This window comes from Ambystoma mexicanum, chromosome 14 (genome assembly GCF_040938575.1).
Source record: "Ambystoma mexicanum isolate Mex_15411 chromosome 14, UKY_AmexF1_1, whole genome shotgun sequence".
NCBI lineage: Eukaryota > Metazoa > Chordata > Amphibia > Caudata > Ambystomatidae > Ambystoma > Ambystoma mexicanum.
Window position 1 is genome coordinate 638,303,347 of NC_090940.1, and position 18,496 is coordinate 638,321,842.

General features: G+C 47.6%; 1 long non-coding RNA gene across 1 annotated transcript in view; it reads left to right on the forward strand.

Annotated features, from left to right (window-relative positions):
• The window catches only part of LOC138527094 (uncharacterized), a 229,503-nt gene extending 211,960 nt beyond the window's left edge, over positions 1-17,543 (forward strand). Inside the window, exons 2-3 of the long non-coding RNA XR_011283811.1 lie at positions 8,297-8,527; positions 14,579-17,543. This is a non-coding gene — a long non-coding RNA (uncharacterized lncRNA). The remainder of the gene's footprint in view (positions 1-8,296; positions 8,528-14,578) is intronic.
• The last annotated feature ends 953 nt before the right edge of the window (positions 17,544-18,496 follow it).

The following is an 18,496-nucleotide window of genomic DNA, read 5'->3' on the forward strand; positions in this document are numbered from 1 at the left end:
GGTAGAGTTATGCTGTGGAAGAAGCTCCTGCGAAGGCGGCCTTGGGAGGTTTAGTCATTAGAGGAAAGCAGTGCCTGCAATAGGTAGAGTTATGCTGTGGAATAAATTCAGTGCGAAGGCGGTCTTGGGAGGCTTAGTCATCAGAGGAAAGCACTGGATGCAGTGGGTAGAGTTATGCTGTGGAATAAACTCGCTTCCAGGGTGGCCTTGGGAGGCTTAGTCATTAGAGAAAAGCACTGGTTGCAGTGGCTAGAGTTATTCTATGGAATAAGGCCAGAAACGCGGCCTTGGGAGGCTCCGTCATTAGAGGAAAGAACTGGCTGCATTGGGTAGAGTTATGCTATGGAATAACCTCCCCACCAAGGCGGACTTGGGAGGCTTAGTCATTAGAGGAAAGCAGTGACTGCAACGCGTAGAGTTATGCTGTGGAAGAAGCTCCCCGCAAAGGCAGCCTTGGGAGGCTTTGTCAAAAGAGGAAAGCAGTGCCTGCAGAGGGTAGAGTTATGCTGTTGAATAAGCTCCCTGCAAAGGCAGCCTTGGGAGGCTTAGTCATTAGAGGAACCAGTGCCTGCAGTGGGTAGAGTTATGCTGTGGAAGAAGCTCCTGCGAAGGCGGCCTTGGGAGGTTTAGTCATTTGAGGTAAGCAGTGCCTGCAATCGGTAGAGTTATGCTGTGGAATAAACTCAGTGCGACGCGGTCTTGGGAGGCTTAGTCATCACAGGAAAGCACTGGATGCAGTGGGTAGAGTTATGCTGTGGAATAAACTCCCTTCCAGGGTGGCCTTGGGAGGCTTAGTCATTAGAGAAAAGCACTGGTTGCAGCGGCTAGAGTTATTCTATGGAATAAGGCCAGAAACGCGGCCTTGGGAGGCTCAGTCATTAGAGGAAAGAACTGGGTGCATTGGGTAGAGCTATGCTATGGAATACGCTCCCCACCAAGGCGGACTTGGGAGGCTTAGTCATTAGAGGAAAGCAGTGACTGCAATGCGTAGAGTTATGCTGTGGAAGAAGCTCCCCGCAAAGGAAGCCTTGGGAGGCTTTGTCAAAAGATCAAAGCAGTGCCTGCAGAGGGTAGAGTTATGCTGTTGAATAAGCTCCCTGCAGAGGCAGCCTTGGGAGGCTTAGTCATTAGAGGAAAGCAGTGCCTGCAGTGGGTGGATTTATGCTGTGGAAAGAACTCCCAGCGAAGGTGGCCTTGGCCGGCTTAGTCATTAGAGGAAAGCACTGGCTGCAGTGGGTAGAGTTATGCTGTGGAATAAACTCCCTGCAAAGGCGGTCTTGGGAGGGTTAGGCATCAGAGGAAAGCACTGGATGCAGTGGGTAGAGTTATGCTGTGGAATAAACTCCTCTCCAAGGTGGCCTTGGGAGGCTTAGTCATTAGAGAAAAGCACTGGTTGCAGTGGGTAGAGTTATTCTATGGAATAAGGCCAGAAAGGTGGCCTTGGGAGGCTCAGTCATTAGAGGAAAGAACTGGCTGCATTGGGTAGAGTTATGCTATGGAATACGCTCCCCACCAAGGCGGACTTGGGAGACTTAGTCATTAGAGGAAAGCAGTAACTGCAATGCGTAGAGTTATGCTCTGGAAGAAGCTCCCCGCAAAGGCAGCCTTGGGAGGCTTTGTCAAAAGAGGAAAGCAGTGCCTGCAGAGGGTAGAGTTATGCTGTTGAATAAGCTCCCTGCAAAGGCAGCCTTGGTAGGCTTAGTCATTAGAAGAAAGCAGTGCCTGCAGAGGGTAGAGTTATGCTGTGGATGAAGCTCCCTGCAAAGGCAGCCTTGGGAGGCTTAGTCATTAGAGGAACCAGTGCCTGCAGTGGGTAGAGTAATGCTGTGGAAGAAGCTCCTGCGAAGGCGGCCTTGGGAGGTTAAGTCATTAGAGGAAAGCAGTGCCTGCAGTGGGTAGAGTTATGCTGTGGAATGAACTCCCCGCGAAGGTGGCCTTGGCCGGCTTAGTCATTAGAGGAAAGCACTGGCTGCAGTGGGTAGAGTTATGCTGTGGAATAAACTCCCTGCAAAGGCGGTCTTGGGAGGCTTAGTCATCAGAGGAAAGCACTGGATGCAGTGGGTAGAGTTATGCTGTGGAATAAACTCCTCTCCAGGGTGGCCTTGGGAGGCTTAGTCATTAGAGGAAAGAACTGGCTGCATTGGGTAGAGTTATGCTATGGAATAAGCTCCCCACGAAGGCAGACTTGGGAGGCTTAGTCATTAGAGGAAAGCAGTGCCTGCAGCGCGTATGTAGAGTTATGCTGTGGAAGAAGCTCCCCACAAAGGCAGCCTAAGGAGTCTTAGACATTAGAGGAAAACACTGGCTGCAGTGGGTAGAGTTATGCTGTGGAATAAACTCCCTGCAAAGGTGGCCTTGGTAGGCTTAGTCATTAGAGGAAAGCACTGGCTGCAGTGGATAGAGTTATGCTGTGGAATAAACTCCCTGTGAAGGTGGGCTTGGGAGGCTTAGTCATTAGAGGAAAGCAGTGCCTGCAGTTGGTAGAGTTATACTGTGGAATAAGCTTCCCACAAAGGCAGCCTTGGGAGATGTAGTCATTAGAGGAAAGCACTGGCTGCAGTGGGTAGAGTTATGCTGTGGAATAAACTCCCTGCAAAGGTGGCCTTGGGAGGCTTAGTCATTAGAGGAAAGCACTGGCTGCAGTGGGTAGAGTTATGCTGTGGAATAAACTCCCTGCAAAGGTGGCCTTGGTAGGCTTAGCCATTAGAGGAAAGCACTGGTTGCAGTGGGTTGAGTTATGCTGTGCAACAAGCTTCCCGCGAAGGCGGCCTTGGGAGGCTTAGTCATTAGAGGAATGCAGTGCCTGCAATGGGTAGAGTTATGCTGTGGAAGAAGCTTCCCACGAAGGCGACCATTGAGGCTTAGTCACTAGAGGAAAGAAGTGCCTGCAGTGGGTAGAGTTATGCTGTGGAAGAAGCTCCCCGCAAAAAGCAGCCTTGGGAGGCTTAATCATTAGAGGAAAGCAGTGCCTGCAGTGGGTAGAGTTATGTTGTGGAATGAATTCCCCGCGAAGGTGGCCTTGGCCGGCTTAGTCGTTAGAGGAAAGCACTGGCTGCAGTGGGTAGAGTTATGCTGTGGAATAAACTCCCTGCAAAGGAGGCCTTGGGAGGCTTAGTCATTAGAGGAATGCATTGGCTGCAGTGGGTAGAGTTATGCTGTGGAATAAACTCCCTTCAAGGGTGGCCTTGGGAGGCTTAGTCATTAGAGAAAAGCACTGGTTGCAGTGGGTAGAGTTATGCTGTGAAACAAGCTCCCTGTGAAGGTGGCTTTGGGAAGCTTAGTCATTAGAGGAAAGCAGTGCCTGCAATGGGTAGAGTTATACTGTGGAAGAAGCTTTCCACGAAGGCGGCCATGGGAGGCTTAGTCTTTAGAGGAAAGCAGTGCCTTCAGTAGGTAGAGTTATTCTATGGAATAAGGCCAAAAATGCGGCCTTGGGAGGCTCACTCGTTAGAGGAAAGAACTGGCTGCATTGGGTAGAGTTATGCTATGGAATAAGCTCGCCACAAAGGCGGACTTGGGAGGCTTAGTCATTAAAGGAAAGCAATGCCTGCAGTGCGTAGAGTTATGCTGTGGAAGAAGCTCCCCGCAAAGGCAGCCTTGGGAGGCTTAGTCAAAAGAGGAAAGCAGTGCTTGCAGAGGTTAGATTTATGCTTCGGAATAAGCTCCCTGTGAAGGCGGCCTTGGAAGGCTTAGTCATTAGAGGAAAGCAGTGCCTGCAGTAGCTAGAGTTATGCTGTTGAATAAGCTCCCTGCAAAGGCAGCCTTGGGAGGCTTAGTCATTAGAGGAACCAGTGCCTGCAATCGGTAGAGTTATGCTGTGGAATAAACTCAGTGCGACGCGGTCTTGGGAGGCTTAGTCATCACAGGAAAGCACTGGATGCAGTGGGTAGAGTTATGCTGTGGAATAAACTCCCTTCCAGGGTGGCCTTGGGAGGCTTAGTCATTAGAGAAAAGCACTGGTTGCAGTGGCTAGAGTTATTCTATGGAATAAGGCCAGAAACGCGGCCTTGGGAGGCTCAGTCATTAGAGGAAAGAATTGGCTGCATTGGGTAGAGTTATGCTATGGAATACGCTCCCCACCAAGGAGGACTTGGGAGGCTTAGTCATTAGAGGAAAGCAGTGACTGCAATGCGTAGAGTTATGCTGTGGAAGAAGCTCCCCGCAAAGGCAGCCTTGGAAGGCTTTGTCAAAGGAGGAAAGCAGTGCCTGCAGAGGGTAGAGTTATGCTGTTGAATAAGCTCCCTGCAAAGGCAGCCTTGAGAGGCTTAGTCATTAGAGGAAAGCAGTGCCTGCAGTGGGTAGAGTTATGCTGTGGAATGAACTCCCAGCGAAGGTGGCCTTGGCCGGCTTAGTCATTAGAGGAAAGCACTGGCTGCAGTGGGTAGAGTTAAGCTGTGGAATAAATTCCCTGCAAAGGCAGTCTTGAGAGGCTTAGTCATCAGAGGAAAGCACTGGTTGCAGTGGGTATAGTTATGCTATGGAATACGGTCCCCACCAAGGCGGACTTGGGAGGCTTTGTCATTAGAGGAAAGCAGTGATTGCAATGCGTAGAGTTATGCTGTGGAAGAAGCTCCCCGCAAAGGCAGCCTTGGGAGGCTTTGTCAAAAGAGGAAAGCAGTGCCTGCAGAGGGTAGAGTTATGCTGTTGAATAAGCTCCCTGCAAAGGCAGCCTTGGGAGGCTTAGTCATTAGGGGAAAGCACTGGTTGCAGCGGGTAGAGTTATGCTGTGGAAGAAGCTCCTGCGAAGGCGGCCTTGGGATGCTTAGTCATTAGGGGAAAGCACTGGTTGCAGCGGGTAGAGTTAAGCTGTGGAAGAAGCTCCCTGCAAAGGCAGCCTTGGGAGGCTTAGTCACTAGAGGAAAACAGTGCCTGCAGAGGGTAGAGTTATGCTGTGGAATAAGATCCCAGCGAAGGCGGCCTTGCGAGGCTCAGTAATTAGAGGAAAGCAGTGCCTGCAATAGGTAGAGTTATGCTGTGGTATAAACTCAGTGCGAAGGCGGCCTTGGGAGGCTTAGTCATTAGAAGAAAGCAGTGCCTGCAGAGGGTAGAGTTATGCTGTGGAATAAGCTCCCAGTGAAGGCGGCCATGGGGGGTTTAGTCATTAGAGGAAAGCAGTGCCTGCAATAGGTAGAGTTATGCTGTGGAATAAACTCGGTGCGAAGGCAGCCTTGGGAGGCTAAGTCAATAGAGGAAAGCAGTGCCTGCAGTGGGTAGAGTTATGCTGTGGAAGAAGCTCCCAGGTAAGGCGGCCTTGCGAGGCTTAGTCATTAGAGAAAAGCAGTGCCTGCAATAGGTAGAGTTATGCTGTGGAAGAAGCTCCCGCGAAGGCGGCTATGGGAGGCTTAGTCATTAGGGGAAAGCACTGGTTGCAGCAGGTAGAGTTATGCTGTGGAAGATGCTCCCCACGAAGGCAGACTTGGGAGGCTTAATCATTAGAGGAAAGCAGTGCCTGCAATGCGTAGAGTTATGCTGTGGAAGAAGCTCCCCGCAAAGGCAGCTTTGGGAGGCTTTGTCAAAAGAGGAAAGCAGTGCCTGCAGAGGGTAGAGTTATGCTATGGAAGAAGTTCCCAGCAAAGGCGGCCTTGGGAGGCTTAGTCATTAGAGGAAAGCAGTGCCTGCAATAGGTAGAGTTATGCTGTGGAATAAGCACCCGGAGAAGTCAGCCCTGGGAGGCTTAGTCATTAGGGGAAAGCACTGGTTGCAGCGGGTAGAGTTATGCTGTGGAAGAAGCTCCCTGCGAAGGTGGCCTTGGGAGGCTTAGTGATCAGAGGAAAGCAGTGCCTGCAGTGGGTAGAGTTAAGCTGTAGAAGAAGCTCCCTGCAAAGGCAACCTTGGGAGACTTAGTCACTAGAGGAAAACAGTTCCTGCAATAGGTAGAGTTATACTGTGGAATAAACTCAGTGCGAAGGCAGCCTTGGGAGGCTAAGTCATTAGAGGAAAGCATTGCCTGCAGTGGGTAGAGTTATGCTATGGAATAAGCACCCGGAGAAGTCAGCCCTGGGAGGCTTAGTCATTAGATGAAAGCAGTGCCTGCAATGCGTAGAGTTATGCTGTGGAAGAAGCTCCCCGCAAAGGCAGCCATGGGAGTCTTTGTCAAAAGAGGAAAGCAGTGCCTGCAGAGGGTAGAGGTATGCTGTTGAATAAGCTCCCTGCAAACGCAGCCTTGGGAGGCTTAGTCATTAGAGGAAAGCAGTGCCTGCTGTGGGTAGAGTTATGCTGTGGAATAAACTCCCTGTGAAGTCGGCCTTGGGAGGCTTAGTCTTTAGAAGAAAGCAGTGCCCTCAGTAGGTAGAGTTATGCTGTGGTATAAACTCCCTGCGAAGTCGGCCCTGGGAGGCTTAGTCATTAGAGGAAAGCTGTGCCTGCAGTAGGTAGAGTTCTGTTATGGAATAAACTCGCTGCAAAGTCGGCTCTGGGAGGCTTTGTCATTAGAGGAAAGTAGTGCCTGCATTGGGTAGAGTTATGCTGTGGAATACGCTCCCTGCGAAGTTGGCCCTGGGAGGCTTAGTCATTAGAGGAAAGAAGTGGCTGCAGTGGGTAGAGTTATGATGTGGAAGAAACTCCCTGTGAAGGCAGCCTTGGGAGGAGTAGTCACTAGAGGAAAGCAGTGCCTGCAGTGGGTAGAGTTATGCTGTGGAATAAACTCCCTATGAAGTCAGCCTTGGGAGGCTTAGTCTTTAGAAGAAAGCAGTGCCTGCAGTAGGTAGAGTTATGCTGTGGAATAAACTCCCTGCGAAGTCGGCCCTGGGAGGCTCAGTCATTAGAGGAAAGCACTGGCTGCAGTGGGTAGAGTTATGCTGTTGAATAAACTCCCTGCAAAGGCGGTCTTGGGAGGCTTAGTCATTAGAGGAAAGCACTGGATGCAGTGGGTAGAGTTATGCTGTGGAATAAACTCCCTTCCAGGGTGGCCTTGGGAGGCTTAGTTATTACAGAAAAGCACTGGTTGCACTGGGTAGAGTTATGCTGTGAAACAAGCTCCCCGCGAAGGCGGCCTTGGGAGGCTTAGTCATTAGAGGAAAGCAGTGCTGCAATGGGTAGAGTTATGCTGTGGAAGAAGCTTTCCACGAAGGCGGCCATGGGAGGCTTTGTCTTTAGAGGAAAGCAGGGCCTTCAGTGGGTAGAGTTATTCTATGGAATAAGGCCAGAAAGGCGGCCTTGGGAGGCTCAGTCATTAGAGGAAAGAACTGGCTGCATTGGGTGGAGTTATGCTATGGAATACGCTCCCCACGAAGGCAGACTTGGGAGGCTTAGTCATAGGAGGAAAGCAGTGCCTGCAATGCGTAGAGTTATGCTGTGGAAGAAGCTCCCCGCAAAGGCAGCCGTGGGAGTCTTTGTCAAAAGAGGAAAGCAGTGCCTGCAGAGGGTAGAGTTATGCTGTTGAATAAGCTCCCTGCAAAGGCAGCCTTGGGAGGCTTAGTCATTAGAGGAAAGCAGTGCCTGCAGTGGGTAGAATTATGCTGTGGAATAAACTGCCTGTGAAGTCGGCCTTGGGAGGCTTAGTCTTTAGAAGAAAGCAGTGCCTGCAGTGGGTAGAGTTATGCTGTGGAATAAACTCCCTGCAAAGTCAGCCCTGGGAGGCTTAGTCATTAGAGGAAAGCAGTGCCTGCACTTGTCGGAATCGAAATAATATTATACCTCCTATTGCATTGTTTGAATGTGTGTTGGCCTACGCCAAGTTGTCTAAAAAACATTGTGTAAATAGATTCCGCGGCAAGGTCTTGACCTTAATGTACTGTGTAAATCGCCATCTTGGATTTAGCCGCCATTTTAGGTTCTCTTGTAGTGTGGAAGTCACCCTGAACATCAAAATGGAGGCCGAATGACATTTCGAGTGGGATTCTGGCCGTTGTGACCTCCGCACACATGAATAAGTAATATGCCTGCAGGCCACTTGTTGGGGTCGCGAACTGAGACCTTGTCCTATCCCTGACCTGTGCGTAAATGAACAACTGTATCAGCGAAACTGATCGAGATGCATACATTATGGGATTGACCTGGCAATGAACTCTAGGCCTGGTTCTAAGAATGGTTAACCCGTGAGGGGGTTGGCCAGAGCTGTATAAAAAGTATAAAAACCTGAGTATCCCAATGTACGGTCTCTCTCACACTAACACGGCGAACTACCGTTGATAGTTCGTTCTGTTACTCTGAGGGCCGAATAGCTATCCGTTTGTCAATTGACTTTTTGGTAATTGTTGTAGCTTTTGAATAAAGCACTTTGTATGTTCTTTGTAACCTGTGTTGGTGTGTTTCCTTTGGGCTTCCCGGCCTCATATCAATTTCTCTGTTTCCACAGTTGGCGCCCGAATAGGGACCCTCAAGATTGATGCCGGATCATTGAAGGTTGACGCAGACTATCCAACTGGGATAGGACGGTGTGATTCTGCGGGCCCGACCGATCGAGACGCGATACCTCGTCAGCGCTGCATGATCCGATCCTTGGACGATAGTCGTGTGGTCTGACACGGCATCTTGACGAGGGTCCAATTTTGAGGCGGGCAGATTTGCCGAAACCACCAAACACAAGGTAAAATTTGTTAGGTAAGTTCTTTGGTAAACCGTACGGTCCTCCTTAGGTTTGGTCAGGTGCAGGCGTGACCCGGCTCTTAATTTAACCCTGACAATTTGAATTTGGCGTATTGTATCTGCAGACACAATTATTGAACCAGGTAACACCAATTTTTTGTGAAATGCCTGGGAAATTGTCTAGCTGCTTTAGGGCTCTGTTCCGCAGCGATCGACAATCCTTGGAATTTAGCCGCCCGGCACCACAGGAGGGGTCGCCGGTGTGTACTATGTACTGTAAGTATGGCATTGGAAGTATAGTATTTCATGATATTTGGCACAGACAGACCAGACATGCATCCGAATTTCAGTGGCCAATCAACGGTATTTTTGAGATCCCCCGTATTGAATACTTAGAATCGATCTTGTTAAAGAAAAAGGCTAGACCAGCAGCCTTTGACGTGTTACAGAATTGGAAGAAAGAAGCATTGCAGCAGCTTAAAAGTAGGGATAAACATGCACGTCGTCATAAAACAAACGCCGAAAAAGCATTATTATATGATAAAGAAAAGCGGTCAGAATCAGTTAAAAATATGGATAGAGCCTTTTCACTCGGAATCCAGAAAATGTACCCCTCTTAAGATTTCCATGTTTCTGAGGAATTTATTGAGAAGTTATTAAATGAACGCAGGCCTGATGCTTCAGCGCCACCTCCGTATGCCCCTATTTTGGGCGCTCTGCCCGTTCCTGTTGTCGCTCCTGTTGTTATTCCTGTTCCCCCTGTACAGCCTATTGTTCCTAGTCCTTTGGTTGTTGTTCCTCCGCCTATCGCGCCGCCCCTTCCTTTTGTACCGATAGTTGCACCTTTATTAAATTTACCTATACCTCCGCTCCCGAGTGGCCCCGTATTGACTGAAGTCGATCCAGGTGCAGGATCAAAGATTGTGACTCGTAGTACTGTTTCTGCAGATCAGAAACAGGAATTGTTTGCATGGGCTAAGCATTGCATGGAGAAAGGTGATCAAGTTAATGTTTTTTCCACATTATCTAATTTGAATAGTTTTCCCGAGCAAAATGTTTTTATTGAAGGTTTGGGGACTCATTTGTGTGAGATGTGGGGTAGATTACAAAATTCAGATCTTCCACAAGGGGTGAGAGATCTGAATGCTTTGGCACTTTCAAGGGACACGGAGCAGAAGGTATATGGACATGTTGAAAAAAATTGTTTGAGTTTAGGATAGATTTTGAAAAATCGCAAGATGAGGACGACGAAGATTATAGAATATATGTACAGAAACGGTTCCTTCCGTGCCGTAGAGCGGCACCTGAGGAAGTACGAATTTGTACTAAAGATGCGGTTCGATGGATCTCGGATTCATCGATACCGCCAGACGAAGTGTATGACACGTATAGTCAGTATACAGTAGAAATGCAAAGAAAGGTAATTCAGGTGATGATACAGCACCTGCAAGAGGAATGTGTAAGGAAGAGGGTTAGTTGCCCCATAGAATTATTGGGGATTTGTAAAAGGGCTTTTTCGCCCGACACTTCTACAGCTGCCTTAGTGCTCGACCTGGCTCTATTGCTTATTAAGCAGTCGGAGGTACCTATATCTCAGTTGCCTATGAGAGAGGTTCCTCCGACCTTTGTCCCAAAAGTTGAGATCCCCGCCAACGCTGGGACTGGTGCCCCCGCTGTGGATATCCCTGCACATTATGTATCGCAATTTGTTCACGTCCCGTTTTCACGACAGGAAGTGAACACAATTAGACAATCAGTTCCCGATATTAGGAAAAACCTGACGGGGTTTTACAAAGAAATAGAGTCCGTTTACAGTCCTCTGTGTTCACCTTGAGTGACATTGACTTGTTATTCCCTGTACTCCTACCAGTAGATGTATGGAAACAGGTTCGGACAATAGACGATGTGCCGGGGTTGGGAGATACGTGGGCTAATATGATTAGAATTGATGGGGAAAGACCAGCTGGTGAGAAACCACCACAGGTAATACTTACTTTACCTGATAGAATTGTCGCTAAACTAAAAACTATAATTCCAGAGAAAAGGATTATTTGGGACAAGCTTACGGCCTGTGTCCAAGGGAAAACTGAAGGCGCCACTGAATTTTTTAATAGATTCGAACAGGTATTTCTGACTTCAGTGGACAGGATTTAGGTACAGAGTCGGGGAAAAGGTTGTTTGTGGACAAATTTGTACGTGGATTGTTACCTGACATCCAGTCACAGATTATGTCCCCTGAGAGCGCTTGGCAGGCAAAATCTCAATCTGAGGTTTTGCACATGGCTCAATATTATGAGAACCATGTTAATAATGAAAAAGAGAAAAAGAGAAAATCGAAAAGAGAAAGGGTGATTTGAAAACCAAAGTATTATTGCAGCAAATTGTTAGAAACCCCAGAGGAGGTACGACACAGACTAGAGGTCAGTACGTCCCAAAAGGAAATGCTCCTTTGAGTCCTGTGAATATTAATCAATGTGCTTATTGCCGCCAGGAAGGTCATTGGCGAGCACAGTGCCCTGTCCTTCGCCAGAGGTCAAACAGTGCGTTTGGGGGTATGGGTAGACGACCTAGGGGCCGCCCTGGAGCAGGGGGCCCTGACAGAGGTCAGCTTTTACAAGATTCTCAGCAACCTTTTTCACAGGAAAATCAGACCTCGAGTATGGACTCGAGGAACATATTTGATCACCCTTCTGCTGCCTACCTTTCTGAAGAGCTTCCTTCTGACGAGGCTCTATTTCATTAGGATTGCCCGAAGCAGGGTTAGGAACCTTCGCCTATTCCCGTTAATCAGAAAGGACCCTACGTTGAATTATTAGTAGGGAATAGGAAACACCAGTTTTTGATTGACACTGGAGCACAGAAGTGCTCCATTGATCATTCTCGGGTTCCAAACATCCCACTGTCAGGGCAAACAAATGTTTCTGTAGGGTTTTCTGGTATACCAACTGTCTGTCCGGTTTCTGCGCCGGTATCCGTTTCTTTGGGTCCCTTCACAGACCATTGTCCTTTTCTTCTCACTTCAAACTGTGGAGAGAATTTGCTGGGGTTGAATTTGTTAAAGAAATTGAACGCAGTAATTCATTGTTCTTCGGATGGAGTACGGCTGACGGTTTCACCACAGCAACTTCCTAATTCTCAGTTTTTGATTCGACCTTTACCCCCCGAGTTTAGCATTGTCCCGGAATGTTTGTGGGCAGTGGACGACAATGATGTCGGAGTATTACAGATTGAGCCTGTAAAAATAGTTCTGAAACATGGAGTAAAACTGCCACGCATCCCGCAATATAAAATATCAGTAGAAGGTGAACGTGCTTTGAAATGCATTGTCTCTGATTTTGTGCATCGTGGGGTGATCGAGGAGATTACAGGTAGTCTATGTAACAGTCCGATCTTGCCTGTATATAAGAAAGGCGACAATGCAATTCCATACCGGTTCATAATCGATCTCCGTGCCATTAACAGAGTGGTCGCCCCACAATATCCTATTGTACCCGATGTGACGACGATATTGACAATGATCCCTGCTACGGCTACGCACTTTAGCGTTGTGGATCTAAAAAACGCCTTCTTTAGTATTCCTATACATAAAGAAAGCAGATATCTGTTTGCGTTCACCTTGAGGGGACGCTCATTTACATTTACAAAGGCACCCCAAGGGTATACTGAAAGTCCCAGCATTTATAGTAGAGCCTTGAAAGAACAGCTTGACACCCTTGAATTGCCACCTACTTGCACGCTGCTTCAATATGTTGACGATTTGCTTTTGGCTGCAGACTCTGAGAGTGCCTGTAAAGAAGGCACTGTACTGTTGTTTGTTCATCTAGCTAAAAATGGTCACAAAGCTTCGCTTAAAAAATTTCAATATTGTTGTCAGGAGGTTGCCTATCTAGGCTACCTCCTGTCAAAGGAGGGGAGAAGATTGACACCTGAAAGAATAAAACACATTTCTGGCATGTCTGTTCCAAATACACAGAAGGAAGTCAGAGCCCTGATAGGTATGGCTTCTTACTGTAGGTTGTGGATCCCGAATTTCTCACTAGTGATAAAACCGATGTTGGCTTTGACGAAGAAGGGCATTTCTCTGCCACTGCCATGGGAATCGGAACATCAACGATCATTTGAGCTTCTCAAAACCGCGCTATGTTCGGCACCGGTTCTGGGTACTCCAAATTATGACAAGGCCTTTGTGTTGTTTGTGCATGAATGTGATGGATGTGCTTTGGCTGTGTTGACACAGGAACATGGAGGGAAGAATAGGCCGTGCGGCTACTACTCCTCCGCCCTTGATCCTGTCGCATGCGCTTTGCCAAGATGTTTGCGCGCTGTCGCTGCTGCTGCCGCGTCTGTAAAACAGAGTGAGGGAATGGTCCTAGGCCATGATTTGATTTTGATGGTACCTCACTCTGTTGATATTCTATTGAACAAAACCCAAACGCAACACCTCACCTCTGCGCGGTTAACAAGGTATGAACTAATTCTGTTTGCCCCTCATATCCAAATTAAGAGGTGTTGTGTTCTTAATCCGGCTGAACTCTTACCTTTCCCGCAAAACACTGTTTGCGGTGACGAAGAATTACATGACTGCCTGTATACCACTGAACAAGAAACGAAGGGCAGGATAGATCTCATAGATACTCCTTTGGATAATGCAGAAGGGGAGCTGTTTTGTGATGGCTCCTGCTTCAAACTTTCGAATGGTACATCTACAGCTGCTTATGTAGGTACTACATTGAGCAAAGTTGTCGAAACTAAGAGAATTTCGCATAACTCCGCGCAGGCCGCAGAGATTATAGCGTTGACCCGAGCTTGTGAACTTTCCCAAGGGCATAGAGTAAATATATATACTGATAGTCAGTACGCATTTGGGGTGGCTCACAACTTTGGAAAGCTCTGGTCGGAAAGAGGGTTCCTGACCTCACATGGGGCCAAGATCCAGCATGGCCCCCTGATAGTGCAATTACTTTCGGCACTCTCACTCCCTAAACAGTTAGCGATCATGAACTGTGCAGCACATCGCAAGGTCACAGATGATGTGGGCAAAGGGAACGCTTTTGCGGATATGATAGCCAGACAAACGGCCACAGACCTTAGCACGGACATGTATGCCTCGAGGGAAATGAGAGATGCTTGCATAATGGATGAAGGTATTGGGTCTGTGCGAGATATTCAAACTGATGCCACGATAGAGGAATCTAAAAAGTGGGCTGAAGGAATGGGGAAACTGGATGATGAAGGGTGTTGGGTGGATACATCCGAAGGGAAATGGTTGCTTCCTGATTCATATGTATTGGCAATGGTTATGATGGCACACGGTCCTACGCATGTGTGTGCCCAGCAGATCACGAAAATGTTAGAACAGGTTTGGGTGAATGACAAGATTCTGGAAACTGCAAAGAGGCACGTCCAGAACTGCATGATCCGCCTACAGCACAATGTGGGTAAGGGGACAGTGACTCCAAGGGGAAGCTTTGGGCCCCCTTCTGTCCCCTTCGAGGTTCTTCACTTTGATTTTATTGAGATGGAACGATGTAATAATCTAAAATATGTTCTTGTCATTATTTGTGCCTTCAGTAAATGGGTCGAGGCTTTCCCCGTCAAAGATGCTACCGCCATGACCACTGCAAAGATTATGATTAAAGAATTCTTTCCTCGATTTGGGCTCCCGAGGATAATCTGGTCGGATAATGGTCCTCACTTTATCGCAGCAGTAATTTTGCAAATATGTGCAGCCCTATGTATTGAGAAACAATTTAATTCAGCTAGACATCCTCAAAGCGCTGGGTTGGTGGAAAGATACAATGGGAGTTATAAACTTGCAAAAACATGTGCTGATACCAAACTAAAATGGCCAGATGCCTTACCTATTGTGTTATTAGCTATGCGTACCACACCTCAGACTAGAACTGGGCTTTCTCCATTTGAAATAGTAATGGGGAGACCTGCTAACATTTGGGGTCTCCCGAAACCTAAAGCCCTGAGGGAGGTGGAGAATGTATTGCTTGTAGACTACTGTAACCAGTTAACTAAAAACCTGTATTTCATTTATCACCAGGTTTACTCAGCTTTACCTGTATGGTTCACGGGCCCAGGACAGATATACAGCCCGGAAGTTGGGTCTTAGTGAAGGCCTACGAGAGGTCTTCCTGTCTCGCGCCTCGCTGGCGGGGACCCCATCAGGTGTTGTTGGTCACCAGGACAGCAGTGCGGGTGGCTTGAAAGAAGAACTGGATTCACGCGACGCACGTCAAGAAACTTCCTCACCCGACACCACACGTTACAGAAGAAGCAGAACCCCTCGCTGACGCTACAGTCTCTGATCTTGGAGTAGCAAACAGCGCTGTGAGTGCGTCGGAGAAGTTCTCTGAGCCTGAGGAGCTTGGGGAACAGTCCATTTCATCTCTGCACTCTCTTGAAAAATCACTTCCGGAAAACACTGTTTCGAGCTCTGCGACTTCCGTTGCCACCGACACGTCGCTTCCCTCAGGAAGTGACGATACTCTGCTTCCGGACCAGACAATTTTGGGTACCACCAGGTACAACCTTCGACCAAGGAAATAGAACTACGGCACGAGTTTTGCGTGCATTCGGAAAAAGCAAGTGATTGGAAATCCTCTTGTTAAGAGAAAGTTTTGTTGAACAAAAGAGATTCTGCTGGCTAGGGTTGGGAAGTTCTAAGAAATCGCGCGACCGTAGCGTCGCCAGCAATGAACATTGGGGTCGTCGATTGAGGAACTACGATGCCTGCCACCTCCGCTGCTGCCCCCCGCATTGGACTTGTAAATAAGGGGGTGACCAAATCGAACAATGAACAATGTGCCTGGGCCCCGAAACGTACTGTTGTGTTTTGATAATGATTATTGTTATTTTTGCAACCGCTGCTGTAGGACTTTGGTATTTCGAAGAAATCTATCCTTTGAAACCTTTATTACCGACCGAGATTGTATTAACTGTTTTGACTCCCTCTGTACACCTTCACACTCTGTCCCCTAGAGACTCCCAACATAGACAAAAGTATCATAATAACACTCTGATGATAGTAATGAATGCTACTCATGGCATTTTAATAAGAGTAATTGTTGGATTTGTACTCATTTACCACAACATGGGAACAAGGGACTGGGATGGTATATACATCCTATACCTTTAACGACTGCTTGCTATGCCTCCCTTAGAGCACTATTCTTTGGCCGATGGAATGATAGCATCTCAGGGAACTTTGATGGAACTAATTTAAATGATTTCGAGAAACGTGAATTGACTCCCCTGGAATGCTCGCTTTTCGCAAATAGAAGTAAACCTAACGTCGCTTCTATTAGGCCGTCTGACAAACTATCTCTTCCTTTTCAAATTCTGATTTCCTTTAAAATGGCTCAGATAGGCAATAAGGACGCTGTACCTCCTTCTTATTCTATAAATCATAGTCCTGACTCGGTTCCCTTCTGTGTACAGAGAAATGGCACTAGGCCAATGGGAGATTTTAAAGCTTGTAAAAACATTGTAAATTTGACTGGGGAAAACAGGCCTCTGTATTTAGGGGGGCCTGTTTATTTTGTTTGTGGTAGTTTAGCATTTCCCTGGTTGCCCAAGCATTGGCAGGGAACCTGTTATTTAGGGATATTGTTACCCGGGGTATTTGTAGCAAGTACATTAGAGATTTCTAAGGCTCGCCCGCGGCGAGACGACAACGGAGATACCCCTGGGCAAGTATTGGGGGACATAGCGAAATCAGTTGTGCCCTTTTTCGGGACAAATAGCAAACTCAGAGAACATTAGGGGATTAGCAAGGGTACTGGAGAGAACGATCAACCGGACCACGGACATACTCTACAATATGACCTTAGAGCAAAAATCAATAAGATTGGTAGCACTTCAAAATCGGATGGCATTAGATGTCATTTTGGCGGAACGAGGTGGAGTATGCAAATTAGTCGGATCCGCTTGTTGTGTTTTCGTACCAGACTCCTCACCAACAATTTTTAAAGCAATTCAGAACTTGCATACTCTCAGTTCTGAAGTCCATATCCCTGTAGGAGACTGGAACCTTAGTACTTGGTTCTGGGATTCTTTGCGATCTTGGGGTTGGAAGGTGCTTTCCGTTATTCTGGTTATTTTAGGGATCCTGTTATTCCTTTGTTGCTGTTTTCAATGCCTCCCAAGTATGTGTGGAATGATAGGGGGGTGTTGTGCTCAAGCATTGAGCGCAATAGGGCATAAAATATATGCCCCAGATACAGCATCTAAAGAATTCATGTTGCAAGAGGTTTTTATGAACGACCTTATGGCTATAGACATTACTGACAATGATGCGGAATCTATGGATGATAACACATGGAGTTATTTTCAAAAGTATTAGGAATAATGTTTAGCCCTTGGCATAGGCCAAAAGGAGGGTCTGTCGGAATCGAAATAATATTATACCTCCTATTGCATTGTTTGAATGTGTGTTGGCCTACGCCAAGTTGTCTAAAAAACATTGTGTAAATAGATTCCGCGGCAAGGTCTTGACCTTAATGTACTGTGTAAATCTCATCTTGGATTTAGGCGCCATTTTAGGTTCTCTTGTAGTGTGGAAGTCACCCTGAACATCAAAATGGAGGCCGAATGACATTTCGAGTGGGATTCTGGCCGTTGTGACCTCCGCACACATGAATAAGTAATATGCCTGCAGGCCACTTGTTGGGGTCGCGAACTGAGACCTTGTCCTATCCCTGACCTGTGTGTAAATGAACAACTCTATCAGCGAAACTGATCAAGATGCATACATTATGGGATTGACCTGGCAACGAACTCTAGGCCTGGTTCTAAGAATGGTTTACCTGCGAGGGGGTTGGCCAGAGCTGGATAAAAAGTATAAAAACCTGAGTATCCCAATGTATGGTCTCTCTCACACTAACACAGCGAATTACTGTTGATAGTTTGTTCTGTTACTCTGAGGGCCGAATAGCTATCCGTTTGTCAATTGATGTTTTGGTAATTGTTGTAGCTTTTGAATAAAGCACTTTGTATGTTCTTTGCAACCTGTGTTGGTGTGTTTCCTTTGGGCTTCCTGGCCTCATATCAATTTCTCTGTTTCCACACACTGAGTAGAGTTCTGCTGTGGAATAAGGTCCCTGCGAAGTCGGCCCTGGGAGGCTTAGTCATTTGAGGAAATCACTGGCTGCAGTGGGTAGAGTTATGCTGTGGAAGAAGCTCCCTGCAAAGGCGGCCTTGGGAGACTTAGTCATTACAGGAAAGCTGTGCCTGCAGTAGGTAGAGTTATGTTGTGGAATAAACTCCCTGCAAAGTCAGCTCTGGGAGGCTTTGTCATTAGAGGAAAGTAGTGCCTGCATTGGGTAGAGTTATGCTGTGGAATAAGCTCCCTGCGAAGTAGGCCCTGGGAGGCCTAGTCATTAGAGGAAAGAAGTGGCTGCAGTGGGTAGAGTTAAGCTGTGGAAGAAGCACCCCACGAAGGCGGCTTTGGGAGGCTTAGTCACTAGAGGAAAGTAGTACCTACAGTGGGTAGAGTTATGCTGTGGAAGAAGCTCCCTGCGAAGTCGACCTTGGGAAGCGTAGTCACTAGAGGAAAGCAGTGCCTGCATTGGGTAGAGTTATGCTGTGGAAGAACCGCCCCCCGCAAAGGTGTCCTTGGGAGACTTAGTCATTAGAGGAAAGCAGTGCTCGCAGTGGGTAGAGTTATGCTGTGGAATTAAGTCCCCACGAAGGAAGCCTTGGGAGGCTTAGTCACTAGAGGAAATAATTGCCTGCAGTGGGCAGAGTTATGGTGTGGAATAAGTTCCCTACGAAGGGGACCTTGGGAGGCTTAGTCATTACAGGAAAGAAGTGGCTGCAGTGGGTAGAGTTATGCTGTGGAAGAAGCTCCCTGTGAAGGCAGCCTTGGGAGGAGTAGTCACTGGAGGAAAGCAGTGCCTGCAGTGGGTAGAGTTATGTTGTGGAAGAAACTCCCCCCACAAAGGCGGCCTTGGGAGCCTTA